The sequence below is a fragment of the Nelumbo lutea genome, chromosome 4 (genome assembly GCF_056320005.1).
Source record: "Nelumbo lutea isolate HS-2025 chromosome 4, American lotus-T2T, whole genome shotgun sequence".
Lineage (NCBI taxonomy): Eukaryota > Viridiplantae > Streptophyta > Magnoliopsida > Proteales > Nelumbonaceae > Nelumbo > Nelumbo lutea.
Window position 1 is genome coordinate 50740274 of NC_142687.1, and position 13923 is coordinate 50754196.

The 13923-nt window shown below is 45.8% G+C and overlaps 14 non-coding genes and 15 pseudogenes across 14 annotated transcripts; all 29 read right to left on the reverse strand.

Annotated features, from left to right (window-relative positions):
- Positions 1–210: 210 nt before the first annotated feature.
- Positions 211–328, reverse strand: LOC148855775 (5S ribosomal RNA; annotated as a pseudogene).
- A 358-nt stretch (positions 329–686) lies between these two features.
- Positions 687–805, reverse strand: LOC148855776 (5S ribosomal RNA). The gene has a single exon (XR_016096593.1). It is a non-coding gene; the product is annotated as a 5S ribosomal RNA (ribosomal RNA).
- Positions 806–1164: 359 nt separating this feature from the next.
- On the reverse strand, positions 1165–1282 carry LOC148855777 (5S ribosomal RNA; annotated as a pseudogene).
- A 359-nt stretch (positions 1283–1641) lies between these two features.
- Positions 1642–1760, reverse strand: LOC148855778 (5S ribosomal RNA). The gene has a single exon (XR_016097788.1). It is a non-coding gene; the product is annotated as a 5S ribosomal RNA (ribosomal RNA).
- A 358-nt stretch (positions 1761–2118) lies between these two features.
- LOC148855779 (5S ribosomal RNA) lies at positions 2119–2237 on the reverse strand (annotated as a pseudogene).
- Positions 2238–2597: 360 nt separating this feature from the next.
- Positions 2598–2715, reverse strand: LOC148855780 (5S ribosomal RNA). Its single transcript, XR_016098138.1, has one exon. It is a non-coding gene; the product is annotated as a 5S ribosomal RNA (ribosomal RNA).
- A 359-nt stretch (positions 2716–3074) lies between these two features.
- LOC148855781 (5S ribosomal RNA) lies at positions 3075–3193 on the reverse strand. The gene has a single exon (XR_016096597.1). It is a non-coding gene; the product is annotated as a 5S ribosomal RNA (ribosomal RNA).
- Positions 3194–3552: 359 nt separating this feature from the next.
- On the reverse strand, positions 3553–3671 carry LOC148855782 (5S ribosomal RNA; annotated as a pseudogene).
- A 359-nt stretch (positions 3672–4030) lies between these two features.
- Positions 4031–4149, reverse strand: LOC148855783 (5S ribosomal RNA; annotated as a pseudogene).
- A 356-nt stretch (positions 4150–4505) lies between these two features.
- LOC148855784 (5S ribosomal RNA) lies at positions 4506–4624 on the reverse strand. Its single transcript, XR_016097309.1, has one exon. It is a non-coding gene; the product is annotated as a 5S ribosomal RNA (ribosomal RNA).
- Positions 4625–4983: 359 nt separating this feature from the next.
- LOC148855785 (5S ribosomal RNA) lies at positions 4984–5101 on the reverse strand (annotated as a pseudogene).
- Positions 5102–5459: 358 nt separating this feature from the next.
- Positions 5460–5578, reverse strand: LOC148855786 (5S ribosomal RNA). The gene has a single exon (XR_016096594.1). It is a non-coding gene; the product is annotated as a 5S ribosomal RNA (ribosomal RNA).
- Positions 5579–5937: 359 nt separating this feature from the next.
- On the reverse strand, positions 5938–6055 carry LOC148855787 (5S ribosomal RNA; annotated as a pseudogene).
- A 359-nt stretch (positions 6056–6414) lies between these two features.
- Positions 6415–6533, reverse strand: LOC148855788 (5S ribosomal RNA). Its single transcript, XR_016097789.1, has one exon. It is a non-coding gene; the product is annotated as a 5S ribosomal RNA (ribosomal RNA).
- A 358-nt stretch (positions 6534–6891) lies between these two features.
- Positions 6892–7010, reverse strand: LOC148855789 (5S ribosomal RNA; annotated as a pseudogene).
- Positions 7011–7370: 360 nt separating this feature from the next.
- LOC148855790 (5S ribosomal RNA) lies at positions 7371–7488 on the reverse strand. Its single transcript, XR_016098139.1, has one exon. It is a non-coding gene; the product is annotated as a 5S ribosomal RNA (ribosomal RNA).
- A 358-nt stretch (positions 7489–7846) lies between these two features.
- Positions 7847–7965, reverse strand: LOC148855791 (5S ribosomal RNA). The gene has a single exon (XR_016097182.1). It is a non-coding gene; the product is annotated as a 5S ribosomal RNA (ribosomal RNA).
- A 359-nt stretch (positions 7966–8324) lies between these two features.
- LOC148855792 (5S ribosomal RNA) lies at positions 8325–8443 on the reverse strand (annotated as a pseudogene).
- Positions 8444–8802: 359 nt separating this feature from the next.
- Positions 8803–8921, reverse strand: LOC148855793 (5S ribosomal RNA; annotated as a pseudogene).
- Positions 8922–9278: 357 nt separating this feature from the next.
- LOC148855794 (5S ribosomal RNA) lies at positions 9279–9397 on the reverse strand. The gene has a single exon (XR_016097893.1). It is a non-coding gene; the product is annotated as a 5S ribosomal RNA (ribosomal RNA).
- A 359-nt stretch (positions 9398–9756) lies between these two features.
- LOC148855795 (5S ribosomal RNA) lies at positions 9757–9873 on the reverse strand (annotated as a pseudogene).
- A 358-nt stretch (positions 9874–10231) lies between these two features.
- LOC148855796 (5S ribosomal RNA) lies at positions 10232–10350 on the reverse strand. The gene has a single exon (XR_016096960.1). It is a non-coding gene; the product is annotated as a 5S ribosomal RNA (ribosomal RNA).
- Positions 10351–10710: 360 nt separating this feature from the next.
- On the reverse strand, positions 10711–10829 carry LOC148855797 (5S ribosomal RNA; annotated as a pseudogene).
- Positions 10830–11188: 359 nt separating this feature from the next.
- LOC148855798 (5S ribosomal RNA) lies at positions 11189–11307 on the reverse strand (annotated as a pseudogene).
- A 359-nt stretch (positions 11308–11666) lies between these two features.
- On the reverse strand, positions 11667–11785 carry LOC148855799 (5S ribosomal RNA; annotated as a pseudogene).
- A 356-nt stretch (positions 11786–12141) lies between these two features.
- On the reverse strand, positions 12142–12260 carry LOC148855800 (5S ribosomal RNA). Its single transcript, XR_016097791.1, has one exon. It is a non-coding gene; the product is annotated as a 5S ribosomal RNA (ribosomal RNA).
- A 358-nt stretch (positions 12261–12618) lies between these two features.
- On the reverse strand, positions 12619–12737 carry LOC148855801 (5S ribosomal RNA; annotated as a pseudogene).
- A 360-nt stretch (positions 12738–13097) lies between these two features.
- LOC148855802 (5S ribosomal RNA) lies at positions 13098–13215 on the reverse strand. Its single transcript, XR_016098140.1, has one exon. It is a non-coding gene; the product is annotated as a 5S ribosomal RNA (ribosomal RNA).
- A 359-nt stretch (positions 13216–13574) lies between these two features.
- On the reverse strand, positions 13575–13693 carry LOC148855803 (5S ribosomal RNA). Its single transcript, XR_016097792.1, has one exon. It is a non-coding gene; the product is annotated as a 5S ribosomal RNA (ribosomal RNA).
- Positions 13694–13923: the final 230 nt, after the last annotated feature.

Consider the following 13923-nt stretch of genomic DNA (forward strand, 5'->3'; position numbering starts at 1 on the left):
ATCTACCGCAGCCCCAGATAGATGCAATACTATCGCGGGGCCCACAATGCACGACGAATGCCAAAAGCCCGGTTTTGCCCCGTTCCCATTCATTAATGACGGTCGTGTCGCAAATGGTATGAGAATCCGGCCCATTGTTTCCAGTTGTCTCGCCGAAACGACATATGAAATTTGCAAATCGTATATCAAAAATAAAATATTAATAAAATTGGGGTGCAACACAAGGACTTCCCAGGAGGTCACCCATCCTAATACTTTTTCACCCAAACACGCTTAACTTCGGAGTTCTAATGGGATCCGGTGGATTAGTGCTGGTATGATCGCACCCGTTTGCTTCTTGCTCGCTTACATCTTTATGCACTCACTATCTTGCTCCCCTCCTTTAATACATTCAGACTTGAAAATACGGTGTATGCAACTTTCCTCCCTTGGTAACCGTGCACAAGCTCCCACGTGAGCGGAGTTATTCGTTTCCAGATCTGCCGCAGCCCCGGATAGATGCAATACTATCAAGGGGCCCACAATGCACGACGAATGCCAAAAGCCCGGTTTTGCATCGTTCCCATTCAGTAATGACGATCGGGCCGCAAATGGTCTGAATATCCGGCGCGTTGTTTCCAGTTGTCTCGCCGAAACGACATATGGAATTTGAAAATAGTATATCAAAAATAAAATATTAATAAAATTAGGTGCAACACGAGAACTTCCCAGGAGGTCACCCATCCTAATACTACTCTCGCCCAAGCACACTTAACTTCGGAGTTCTGATGGGATCCGGTGCATTAGTGCTGGTATGATCGCACCCTTCCGCTTCTTGTTCGCTTAAATCTTTATGCACTCACTATCTTGCTCCCTTCATTAATTCTTTCAGATTTGAAAAGAACGGTGTATGCAACTTTCCTCCCTTGGTAAACGTGCACAAGCTCCCACGTGAGCGGAGTTATGATATTCTAGATCTGCCACTGCCACAGATAGATGCAATACTATTGCGGGGCCCACAATGCACGACGAATGCCAAAAGCCCGGTTTTGCACCGTTCCCATTCAGTAATGACGGTCGTGCCGCAAATGTTCCGAGAATCCGACGCGTTGTTTCCAGTTGTCTCACCGAAACGACATATGGAATTTGCAAATAGTATTTCAAAAATAAAATATTAATAAAATTGGGTTCCAACACAAGGATTTCCAGGAGGTCAGCCATCCTAATACTACTCTCGCCCAAGCACGCTTAACTTCGGAGTTCTGATGGGATCCGGTGGATTAGTGCTGGTATGATTATACCAGTTTGCTTCTTGCTTGCTTAAATCTTTATGCACTCATTATCTTGCTCCCCTCCATTAATACTTTCAGACATGAGAAAATGGTGTATGCAACTTTCCTCCCTTGGTAACCGTGCACAAGCTTCCACGTGAGCGAAGTTATTCTTTTCCAGATCTGCCGCAGCCTAGAATAGATGCAATACTATCGCGGGGCCCACAATGCACGACGAATGCCAAAAGCCCGATTTTGCACCGTTCCCATTCAGTAATGACGATGGTACCGCAAATGGTCCGAGTATCCGGCGCGTTGTTTCCAGTTGTCTCGCCGAAACGACATATGGAATTTGCAAATAGTATATCAAAGATAAAATATTAATAAAATTGGGGTACAACACGAGGATTTCCCAGGAGGTCACCCATCCTAGTACTACTCTCGCCCATGCACCCTTAACTTCGGAGTTCTGATGGGATCCAGTGCATTAGTGCTGGTATGAACGCACCCGTCCGCTGCTTCCTCGCTTAAATCTTTATGCACTCACTATCTTTCTCCCCTCCATTATTTCTTTCAGACTTGAAAAAACGGTGTATGCAACTTTCCTCCCTTGGTAAACGTGCACAAGCTCCCACGTGAGCGGAGTTATTCCTTTCAAAATCTGCCGCAGCCATGGATAGATGCAATACAATCGCGGGGCCCACAATGCACGACGAATGCCAAAAGCCCGACTTTGCATCGTTCCCATTCAGTAATGACGATCGTACCGCAAATGATCCGAGTATCCAGCGCGTTGTTTCCAGTTGCCTCGCCGAAACGACATATGGAATTTGAAAATAGTATATCGAAAATAACATATTAATAAAATTGGGTGCAACACGAGGACTTCCCAGGAGGTCACCTATCCTAATACTACTCTCGCCCAAGCACACTTAAATTCGGTGTTCTGATGGGATCCGGTGCATTAGTGCTGGTATGATCGCACCCTTCCGCTTCTTGTTCGCTTAAATCTTTATGCACTCACTATCTTGCTCCCCTTCATTAATTCTTTCAGATTTGAAAAGAACGGTGTATGCAACTTTCCACCCTTGGTAAGCGTGCACAAGCTCCCACGTGAGCGGAATTATTCCTTTCTAGATCTGCCACTGCCACGGATAGATGCAATAATATCGCGGGGCCCACAATGCACAACGAATGCCAAAAGCCCGGTTTTGCACCGTTCCCATTCAGTAATGACGGTCGTGCCTTAAATGTTCCGAGAATCCGACGCGTTGTTTCCAGTTGTCTCACCGAAACGACATATGGAATTTGCAAATAGTATTTCAAAAATAAAATATTAATAAAATTGGGGTGCAACACAAGGATTTCCAGGAGGTCAGCCATCCTAATACTACTCTCGCCCAAGCACGCTTAACTTCGGAGTTCTGATGGGATCCGGTGGATTAGTGCTGGTATGATTATACCCGTTTGCTCCTTGCTTGCTTAAATCTTTATGAACTCATTATCTTGCTCCCCTCCATTAATACTTTCAGACATGAGAAAATGGTGTATGCAACTTTCCTCCCTTGGTAACCGTGCACAAGCTTCCACGTGAGCGAAGTTATTCCTTTCCAGATCTGCCGCAGCCCCGAATAGATGCAATATTATCGCGGGGCCCACAATGCACGACGAATGCCAAAAGCCCGATTTTGCACCGTTCCCATTCAGTAATGACGATGGTACCGCAAATGGTCCCAGTATCCGGCGCGTTGTTTCCAGTTGTCTCGCCGAAACGACATATGGAATTTGCAAATAGTATATCAAAGATAAAATGTTAATAAAATTGGGGTGCAACACGAGGATTTCCCAGGAGGTCACCCATCCTAGTACTACTCTCGCCCATGCACCCTTAACTTCGGAGTTCTGATGGGATCCGGTGCATTAGTGCTGGTATGAACGCACCCGTCCGCTTCTTCCTCGCTTAAATCTTTATGCACTCACTATCTTTCTCCCCTCCATTAATTCTTTCAGACTTGAAAAAACGGTGTATGCAACTTTCCTCCCTTGGTAAACGTACACAAGCTCCCACGTGAGCGGAGTTATTCCTTTCAAAATCTGCCGCAGCCATGGATAGATGCAATACAATCGCGGGGCCCACAATGCACGACGAATGCCAAAAGCCCGACTTTGCACCGTTCCCATTCAGTAATGACGATCGTACCGCAAATGGTCCGAGTATCCAGCGCGTTGTTTCCAGTTGTCTCGCCGAAACGACATATGGAATTTGCAAATAGAATATCGAAAATAACATATTAATAAAATTGGGTTGCAACTCAAGGATTTCCCAGGATGTCAGCCATCCTAATACTACTCTCGCCCAAGCACACTTAACTTCGGAGTTCTGATGGGATCCGGTGGATTAGTGCTGGTATGATCGGAGCCGTTTGCTTCTTGCTCGCTTAAATATTTATGCACTCACTATATTGCTCCCCTCCATTAATACTTTCAGACTTGAAAAAACGGTGTATCCCACTTTCCTCCCTTCGTAACCGCGCACAAGCTCTCACATGAGCGGAGTTATTCCTTTCCAGATCTGCCGCAATCCCGGATAGATGCAATACTATCGTGGGGCCCATAATGCACGACGAATGCCAAAAGCTCGGTTTTGCACCGTTCCCATTTAGTAATGATGATCGTGTCGCAAATGGTCCAAGTATCCGGCGCGTTGTTTCCAGTTGTCTCGCCGAAATGACATATGGAATTTGCAAATAGTATATCAAAAATAAAATATTAATAAAATTGGGGTGCAACATGATGATTTCCAAGGAGGTGACCCATCCTAATACTACTCTCGCCCAAGCACCTTTAACTTCGGAGTTCTGATGGGATCCGGTGCATTAGTGCTGGAATGATCGCACCCGTTTGCTTCTTGCTCGCTTAAATCTTTATTCACTCACTATCTTGCTCCCCCCATTAATTCTCACACTTGAAAAAACGGTGTATGCAACTTTCCTCCCTTGGTAACCGTGCACAAGCTTCCACGTGAGCGAAGTTATTCCTTTCCAGATCTGCCGCAGCCCCGAATAGATGCAATACTATCACGGGGCCCACAATGCACGACGAATGCCAAAAGCCCGGTTTTGCACCGTTCCCATTCAGTAATGACAATGGTATCGCAAATGCTCCGAGTATCCGGCGCGTTGTTTCCAGTTGTCTCGCCGAAACGACATATGGAATTTGCAAAGAGTATATCAAAGATAAAATATTAATAAAATTGGGGTGCAACACGAGGACTTCCCAGGAGGTCACCCATCCTAGTACTACTCTCGCCCATGCACCTTTAACTTCGGAGTTCTGATGGGATCCAGTGCATTAGTGCTGGAATGATCGCACCCGTCTACTTTTTGCTCGCTTAAATCATTATGCACTCACTATCTTGCTCCCCTCCAATAATTGTTTCAGATTTGAGAAAATGGTGTATGCAACTTTCCTCCCTTGGTAACCGTGCACAAGCTCCCATGTGAGAGGAGTTATTCCTTTCCAGATCTACCGCAGCCCCAGATAGATGCAATACTATCGCGGGGCCCACAATGCACGACGAATGCCAAAAGCCCGGTTTTGCCCCGTTCCCATTCATTAATGACGGTCGTGTCGCAAATGGTATGAGAATCCGGCCCGTTGTTTCCAGTTGTCTCGCCGAAACGACATATGAAATTTGCAAATCGTATATCAAAAATAAAATATTAATAAAATTGGGGTGCAACACAAGGACTTCCCAGGAGGTCACCCATCCTAATACTTTTTCACCCAAACACGCTTAACTTCGGAGTTCTAATGGGATCCGGTGGATTAGTGCTGGTATGATCGCACCCGTTTGCTTCTTGCTCGCTTACATCTTTATGCACTCACTATCTTGCTCCCCTCCTTTAATACATTCAGACTTGAAAATACGGTGTATGCAACTTTCCTCCCTTGGTAACCGTGCACAAGCTCCCACGTGAGCGGAGTTATTCGTTTCCAGATCTGCCGCAGCCCCGGATAGATGCAATACTATCAAGGGGCCCACAATGCACGACGAATGCCAAAAGCCCGGTTTTGCATCGTTCCCATTCAGTAATGACGATCGGGCCGCAAATGGTCTGAATATCCGGCGCGTTGTTTCCAGTTGTCTCGCCGAAACGACATATGGAATTTGAAAATAGTATATCAAAAATAAAATATTAATAAAATTAGGTGCAACACGAGAACTTCCCAGGAGGTCACCCATCCTAATACTACTCTCGCCCAAGCACACTTAACTTCGGAGTTCTGATGGGATCCGGTGCATTAGTGCTGGTATGATCGCACCCTTCCGCTTCTTGTTCGCTTAAATCTTTATGCACTCACTATCTTGCTCCCTTCATTAATTCTTTCAGATTTGAAAAGAACGGTGTATGCAACTTTCCTCCCTTGGTAAACGTGCACAAGCTCCCACGTGAGCGGAGTTATGATATTCTAGATCTGCCACTGCCACAGATAGATGCAATACTATTGCGGGGCCCACAATGCACGACGAATGCCAAAAGCCCGGTTTTGCACCGTTCCCATTCAGTAATGACGGTCGTGCCGCAAATGTTCCGAGAATCCGACGCGTTGTTTCCAGTTGTCTCACCGAAACGACATATGGAATTTGCAAATAGTATTTCAAAAATAAAATATTAATAAAATTGGGTTCCAACACAAGGATTTCCAGGAGGTCAGCCATCCTAATACTACTCTCGCCCAAGCACGCTTAACTTCGGAGTTCTGATGGGATCCGGTGGATTAGTGCTGGTATGATTATACCAGTTTGCTTCTTGCTTGCTTAAATCTTTATGCACTCATTATCTTGCTCCCCTCCATTAATACTTTCAGACATGAGAAAATGGTGTATGCAACTTTCCTCCCTTGGTAACCGTGCACAAGCTTCCACGTGAGCGAAGTTATTCCTTTCCAGATCTGCCGCAGCCTAGAATAGATGCAATACTATCGCGGGGCCCACAATGCACGACGAATGCCAAAAGCCCGATTTTGCACCGTTCCCATTCAGTAATGACGATGGTACCGCAAATGGTCCGAGTATCCGGCGCGTTGTTTCCAGTTGTCTCGCCGAAACGACATATGGAATTTGCAAATAGTATATCAAAGATAAAATATTAATAAAATTGGGGTACAACACGAGGATTTCCCAGGAGGTCACCCATCCTAGTACTACTCTCGCCCATGCACCCTTAACTTCGGAGTTCTGATGGGATCCAGTGCATTAGTGCTGGTATGAACGCACCCGTCCGCTGCTTCCTCGCTTAAATCTTTATGCACTCACTATCTTTCTCCCCTCCATTATTTCTTTCAGACTTGAAAAAACGGTGTATGCAACTTTCCTCCCTTGGTAAACGTGCACAAGCTCCCACGTGAGCGGAGTTATTCCTTTCAAAATCTGCCGCAGCCATGGATAGATGCAATACAATCGCGGGGCCCACAATGCACGACGAATGCCAAAAGCCCGACTTTGCATCGTTCCCATTCAGTAATGACGATCGTACCGCAAATGATCCGAGTATCCAGCGCGTTGTTTCCAGTTGTCTCGCCGAAACGACATATGGAATTTGAAAATAGTATATCGAAAATAACATATTAATAAAATTGGGTGCAACACGAGGACTTCCCAGGAGGTCACCTATCCTAATACTACTCTCGCCCAAGCACACTTAAATTCGGAGTTCTGATGGGATCCGGTGCATTAGTGCTGGTATGATCGCACCCTTCCGCTTCTTGTTCGCTTAAATCTTTATGCACTCACTATCTTGCTCCCCTTCATTAATTCTTTCAGATTTGAAAAGAACGGTGTATGCAACTTTCCACCCTTGGTAAACGTGCACAAGCTCCCACGTGAGCGGAATTATTCCTTTCTAGATCTGCCACTGCCACGGATAGATGCAATACTATCGCGGGGCCCACAATGCACAACGAATGCCAAAAGCCCGGTTTTGCACCGTTCCCATTCAGTAATGACGGTCGTGCCGCAAATGTTCCGAGAATCCGACGCGTTGTTTCCAGTTGTCTCACCGAAACGACATATGGAATTTGCAAATAGTATTTCAAAAATAAAATATTAATAAAATTGGGGTGCAACACAAGGATTTCCAGGAGGTCAGCCATCCTAATACTACTCTCGCCCAAGCACGCTTAACTTCGGAGTTCTGATGGGATCCGGTGGATTAGTGCTGGTATGATTATACCCGTTTGCTCCTTGCTTGCTTAAATCTTTATGCACTCATTATTTGCTCCCCTCCATTAATACTTTCAGACATGAGAAAATGGTGTATGCAACTTTCCTCCCTTGGTAACCGTGCACAAGCTTCCACGTGAGCGAAGTTATTCCTTTCCAGATCTGCCGCAGCCCCGAATAGATGCAATACTATCGCGGGGCCCACAATGCACGACGAATGCCAAAAGCCCGATTTTGCACCGTTCCCATTCAGTAATGACGATGGTACCGCAAATGGTCCGAGTATCCGGCGCGTTGTTTCCAGTTGTCTCGCCGAAACGACATATGGAATTTGCAAATAGTATATCAAAGATAAAATATTAATAAAATTGGGGTGCAACACGAGGATTTCCCAGGAGGTCACCCATCCTAGTACTACTCTCGCCCATGCACCCTTAACTTCGGAGTTCTGATGGGATCCAGTGCATTAGTGCTGGTATGAACGCACCCGTCCGCTGCTTCCTCGCTTAAATCTTTATGCACTCACTATCTTTCTCCCCTCCATTAATTCTTTCAGACTTGAAAAAACGGTGTATGCAACTTTCCTCCCTTGGTAAACGTGCACAAGCTCCCACGTGAGCGGAGTTATTCCTTTCAAAATCTGCCGCAGCCATGGATAGATGCAATACAATCGCGGGGCCCACAATGCACGACGAATGCCAAAAGCCCGACTTCGCACCGTTCCCATTCAGTAATGACGATCGTACCGCAAATGGTCCGAGTATCCAGCGCGTTGTTTCCAGTTGTCTCGCCGAAACGACATATGGAATTTGCAAATAGAATATCGAAAATAACATATTAATAAAATTGGGTTGCAACTCAAGGATTTCCCAGGATGTCAGCCATCCTAATACTACTCTCGCCCAAGCACACTTAACTTCGTAGTTCTGATGGGATCCGGTGGATTAGTGCTGGTATGATCGGAGCCGTTTGCTTCTTGCTCGCTTAAATATTTATGCACTCACTATATTGCTCCCCTCCATTAATACTTTCAGACTTGAAAAAACGGTGTATCCCACTTTCCTCCCTTCGTAACCGCTCACAAGCTCTCACATGAGCGGAGTTATTCCTTTCCAGATCTGCCGCAATCCCGGATAGATGCAATACTATCGCGGGGCCCATAATGCACGACGAATGCCAAAAGCTCGGTTTTGCACCGTTCCCAGTCAGTAATGATGATCGTGTCGCAAATGGTCCAAGTATCCGGCGCGTTGTTTCCAGTTGTCTCGCCGAAATGACATATGGAATTTGCAAATAGTATATCAAAAATAAAATATTACTAAAATTGGGGTGCAACATGATGATTTCCAAGGAGGTGACCCATCCTAATACTACTCTCGCCCAAGCACCTTTAACTTCGGAGTTCTGATGGGATCCGGTGCATTAGTGCTGGAATGATCGCACCCGTTTGCTTCTTGCTCGCTTAAATCTTTATTCACTCACTATCTTGCTCCCCCCCATTAATTCTCACACTTGAAAAAATGGTGTATGCAACTTTCCTCCCTTGGTAACCGTGCACAAGCTTCCACGTGAGCGAAGTTATTCCTTTCCAGATCTGCCGCAGACCCGAATAGATGCAATACTATCACGGGGCCCACAATGCACGACGAATGCCAAAAGCCCGGTTTTGCACCGTTCCCATTCAGTAATGACAATGGTATCGCAAATGCTCCGAGTATCCGGCGCGTTGTTTCCAGTTGTCTCGCCGAAACGACATATGGAATTTGCAAAGAGTATATCAAAGATAAAATATTAATAAAATTGGGGTGCAACACGAGGACTTCCCAGGAGGTCACCCATCCTAGTACTACTCTCGCCCATGCACCTTTAACTTCGGAGTTCTGATGGGATCCAGGGCATTAGTGCTGGAATGATCGCACCCGTCTACTTTTTGCTCGCTTAAATCATTATGCACTCACTATCTTGCTCCCCTCCAATAATTGTTTCTGATTTGAGAAAATGGTGTATGCAACTTTCCTCCCTTGGTAACCGTGCACAAGCTCTCATGTGAGAGGAGTTATTCCTTTCCAGATCTACCGCAGCCCCAGATAGATGCAATACTATCGCGGGGCCCACAATGCACGACGAATGCCAAAAGCCCGGTTTTGCCCCGTTCCCATTCATTAATGACGGTCGTGTCGCAAATGGTATGAGAATCCGGCCCGTTGTTTCCAGTTGTCTCGCCGAAACGACATATGAAATTTGCAAATCGTATATCAAAAATAAAATATTAATAAAATTGGGGTGCAACACAAGGACTTCCCAGGAGGTCACCCATCCTAATACTTTTTCACCAAACACGCTTAACTTCGGAGTTCTAATGGGATCCGGTGGATTAGTGCTGGTATGATCGCACCCGTTTGCTTCTTGCTCGCTTACATCTTTATGCACTCACTATCTTGCTCCCCTCCTTTAATACATTCAGACTTGAAAATACGGTGTATGCAACTTTCCTCCCTTGGTAACCGTGCACAAGCTCCCACGTGAGCGGAGTTATTCGTTTCCAGATCTGCCGCAGCCCCGGATAGATGCAATACTATCAAGGGGCCCACAATGCACGATGAATGCCAAAAGCCCGGTTTTGCATCGTTCCCATTCAGTAATGACGATCGGGCCGCAAATTGTCTGAATATCCGGCGCGTTGTTTCCAGTTGTTTCGCCGAAACGACATATGGAATTTGAAAATAGTATATCAAAAATAAAATATTAATAAAATTAGGTGCAACACGAGGACTTCCCAGGAGGTCACCCATCCTAATACTACTCTCGCCCAAGCACACTTAGCTTCGGAGTTCTGATGGGATCCGGTGCATTAGTGCTGGTATGATCGCACCCTTCCGCTTCTTGTTCGCTTAAATCTTTATGCACTCACTATCTTGCTCCCCTTCATTAATTCTTTCAGATTTGAAAAGAACGGTGTCTGCAACTTTCCTCCCTTGGTAACCGTGCACAAGCTTCCACGTGAGCGAAGTTATTCCTTTCCAGATCTGCCGCAGCCTAGAATAGATGCAATACTATCGCGGGGCCCACAATGCACGACGAATGCCAAAAGCCCGATTTTGCACCGTTCCCATTCAGTAATGACGATGGTACCGCAAATGGTCCGAGTATCCGGCGCGTTGTTTCCAGTTGTCTCGCCGAAACGACATATGGAATTTGCAAATAGTATATCAAAGATAAAATATTAATAAAATTGGGGTACAACACGAGGATTTCCCAGGAGGTCACCCATCCTAATACTACTCTCGCCCATGCACCCTTAACATCGGAGTTCTGATGGGATGCAGTGCATTAGTGCTGGTATGAACGCACCCGTCCGCTGCTTCCTCGCTTAAATCTTTATGCACTCACTATCTTTCTCCCCTCCATTAATTCTTTTAGACTTGAAAAAATGGTGTATGCAACTTTCCTCCCTTGGTAAACGTGCACAAGCTCCCACGTGAGCGGAGTTATTCATTTCAAAATCTGCCGCAGCCATGGATAGATGCAATACAATCGCGGGGCCCACAATGCACGACGAATGCCAAAAGCCCGACTTTGCACCGTTCCCATTCAGTAATGACGATCGTACCGCAAATGGTCCGAGTATCCAGCGCGTTGTTTCCAGTTGTCTCGCCGAAACGACATATGGAATTTGCAAATAGAATATCGAAAATAACATATTAATAAAATTGGGTTGCAACTCAAGAATTTCCCAGGATGTCAGCCATCCTAATACTACTCTCGCCCAAGCACACTTAACTTCGGAGTTCTGATGGGATCCGGTGGATTAGTGCTGGTATGATCGGAGCCGTTTGCTTCTTGCTCGATTAAATATTTATGCACTCACTATATTGCTCCCCTCCATTAATACTTTCAGACTTGAAAAAACGGTGTATCCCACATTCCTCCCTTCGTAACCGCGCACAAGCTCTCACGTGAGCGGAGTTATTCCTTTCCAGATCTGCCGCAATCCCGGAAAGATGCAATACTATCGCGGGGCCCATAATGCACGACGAATGCCAAAAGCTCGGTTTTGCACCGTTCCCATTCAGTAATGATGATCGTGTCGCAAATGGTCCAAGTATCCGGCGCGTTGTTTCCAGTTGTCTCGCCGAAACGACATATGGAATTTGCAAATAGTATATCAAAAATAAAATATTAATAAAATTGGGGTACAACATGATGATTTCCAAGGAGGTGACCCATCCTAATACTACTCTCGCCCAAGCACCTTTAACTTCGGAGTTCTGATGGGATCCGGTGCATTAGTGCTGGAATGATCGCACCCGTTTGCTTCTTGCTCGCTTAAATCTTTATTCACTCACTATCTTGCTCCCCCCCATTAATTCTCACACTTGAAAAAACGGTGTATGCAACTTTCCTCCCTTGGTAAACGTGCACAAGCTCCCACGTGAGCGGAGTTATTCCTTTCAAAATCTGCCGCAGCCACGGATAGATGCAATACAATCGAGGGGCCCACAATGCACGACGAATGCCGAAAGCCTGGTTTGCACCGTTCCCATTCAGTAATGACGATCCTACCGCAAATTGTCCGAGTATCCTGCGCGTTGTTTCCAGTTGTCTCGCCGAAACGACATATGGAATTTGCAAATAGTATATCAAAGATAAAATATTAATAAAATTGGGGTACAACACGAGGATTTCCCAGGAGGTCACCCATCCTAGTACTACTCTCGCCCATGCACCCTTAACTTCGGAGTTCTGATGGGATCCAGTGCATTAGTGCTGGTATGAACGCACCCGTCCGCTGCTTCCTCGCTTAAATCTTTATGCACTCACTATCTTTCTCCCCTCCATTAATTCTTTCAGACTTGAAAAAACGGTGTATGCAACTTTCCTCCCTTGGTAAACGTGCACAAGCTCCCACGTGAGCGGAGTTATTCCTTTCAAAATCTGCCGCAGCCATGGATAGATGCAATACAATCGCGGGGCCCACAATGCACGACGAATGCCAAAAGCCTGACTTTGCATCGTTCCCATTCAGTAATGACGATCGTACCGCAAATGATCCGAGTATCCAGTGCGTTGTTTCCAGTTGTCTCGCCGAAACGACATATGGAATTTGAAAATAGTATATCGAAAATAACATATTAATAAAATTGGGTGCAACACGAGGACTTCCCAGGAGGTCACCTATCCTAATACTACTCTCGCCCAAGCACACTTAAATTCGGAGTTCTGATGGGATCCGGTGCATTAGTGCTGGTATGATCGCACCCTTCCGCTTCTTGTTCGCTTAAATCTTTATGCACTCACTATCTTGCTCCCCTTCATTAATTCTTTCAGATTTGAAAAGAACGGTGTATGCAACTTTCCACCCTTGGTAAACGTGCACAAGCTCCCACGTGAGCGGAGTTATTCCTTTCTAGATCTGCCACTGCCATGGATAGATGCAATACTATCGCGGGGCCCACAAAGCACGACGAATGCCAAAAGCCCAGTTTTGCACCGTTCCCATTCAGTAATGACGGTCGTGCCGCAAATGTTCCGAGAATCCGACGCGTTGTTTCCAGTTGTCTCACCGAAACGACATATGGAATTTGCAAATAGTATTTCAAAAATAAAATATTAATAAAATTGGGGTGCAACACAAGGATTTCCAGGAGGTCAGCCATCCTAATACTACTCTCGCCCAAGCACGCTTAACTTCGGAGTTCTGATGGGATCCGGTGGATTAGTGCTGGTATGATTATACCCGTTTGCTCCTTGCTTGCTTAAATCTTTATGCACTCATTATCTTGCTCCCCTCCATTAATACTTTCAGACATGAGAAAATGGTGTATGCAACTTTCCTCCCTTGGTAACCGTGCACAAGCTTCCACGTGAGCGAAGTTATTCCTTTCCAGATCTGCCGCAGCCTAGAATAGATGCAATACTATCGCGGGGCCCACAATGCACGACGAATGCCAAAAGCCCGATTTTGCACCGTTCCCATTCAGTAATGACGATGGTACCGCAAATGGTCCGAGTATCCGGCGCGTTGTTTCCAGTTGTCTCGCCGAAACGACATATGGAATTTGCAAATAGTATATCAAAGATAAAATATTAATAAAATTGGGGTACAACACGAGGATTTCCCAGGAGGTCACCCATCCTAGTACTACTCTCGCCCATGCACCCTTAACTTCGGAGTTCTGATGGGATCCAGTGCATTAGTGCTGGTATGAACGCACCCGTCCGCTGCTTCCTCGCTTAAATCTTTATGCACTCACTATCTTTCTCCCCTCCATTAATTCTTTCAGACTTGAAAAAACGGTGTATGCAACTTTCCTCCCTTGGTAAACGTGCACAAGCTCCCACGTGAGCGGAGTTATTCCTTTCAAAATCTGCCGTAGCCATGGATAGATGCAATACAATCGCGGGGCCCACAATGCACGATGAATGTCAAAAGCCTGACTTTGCATC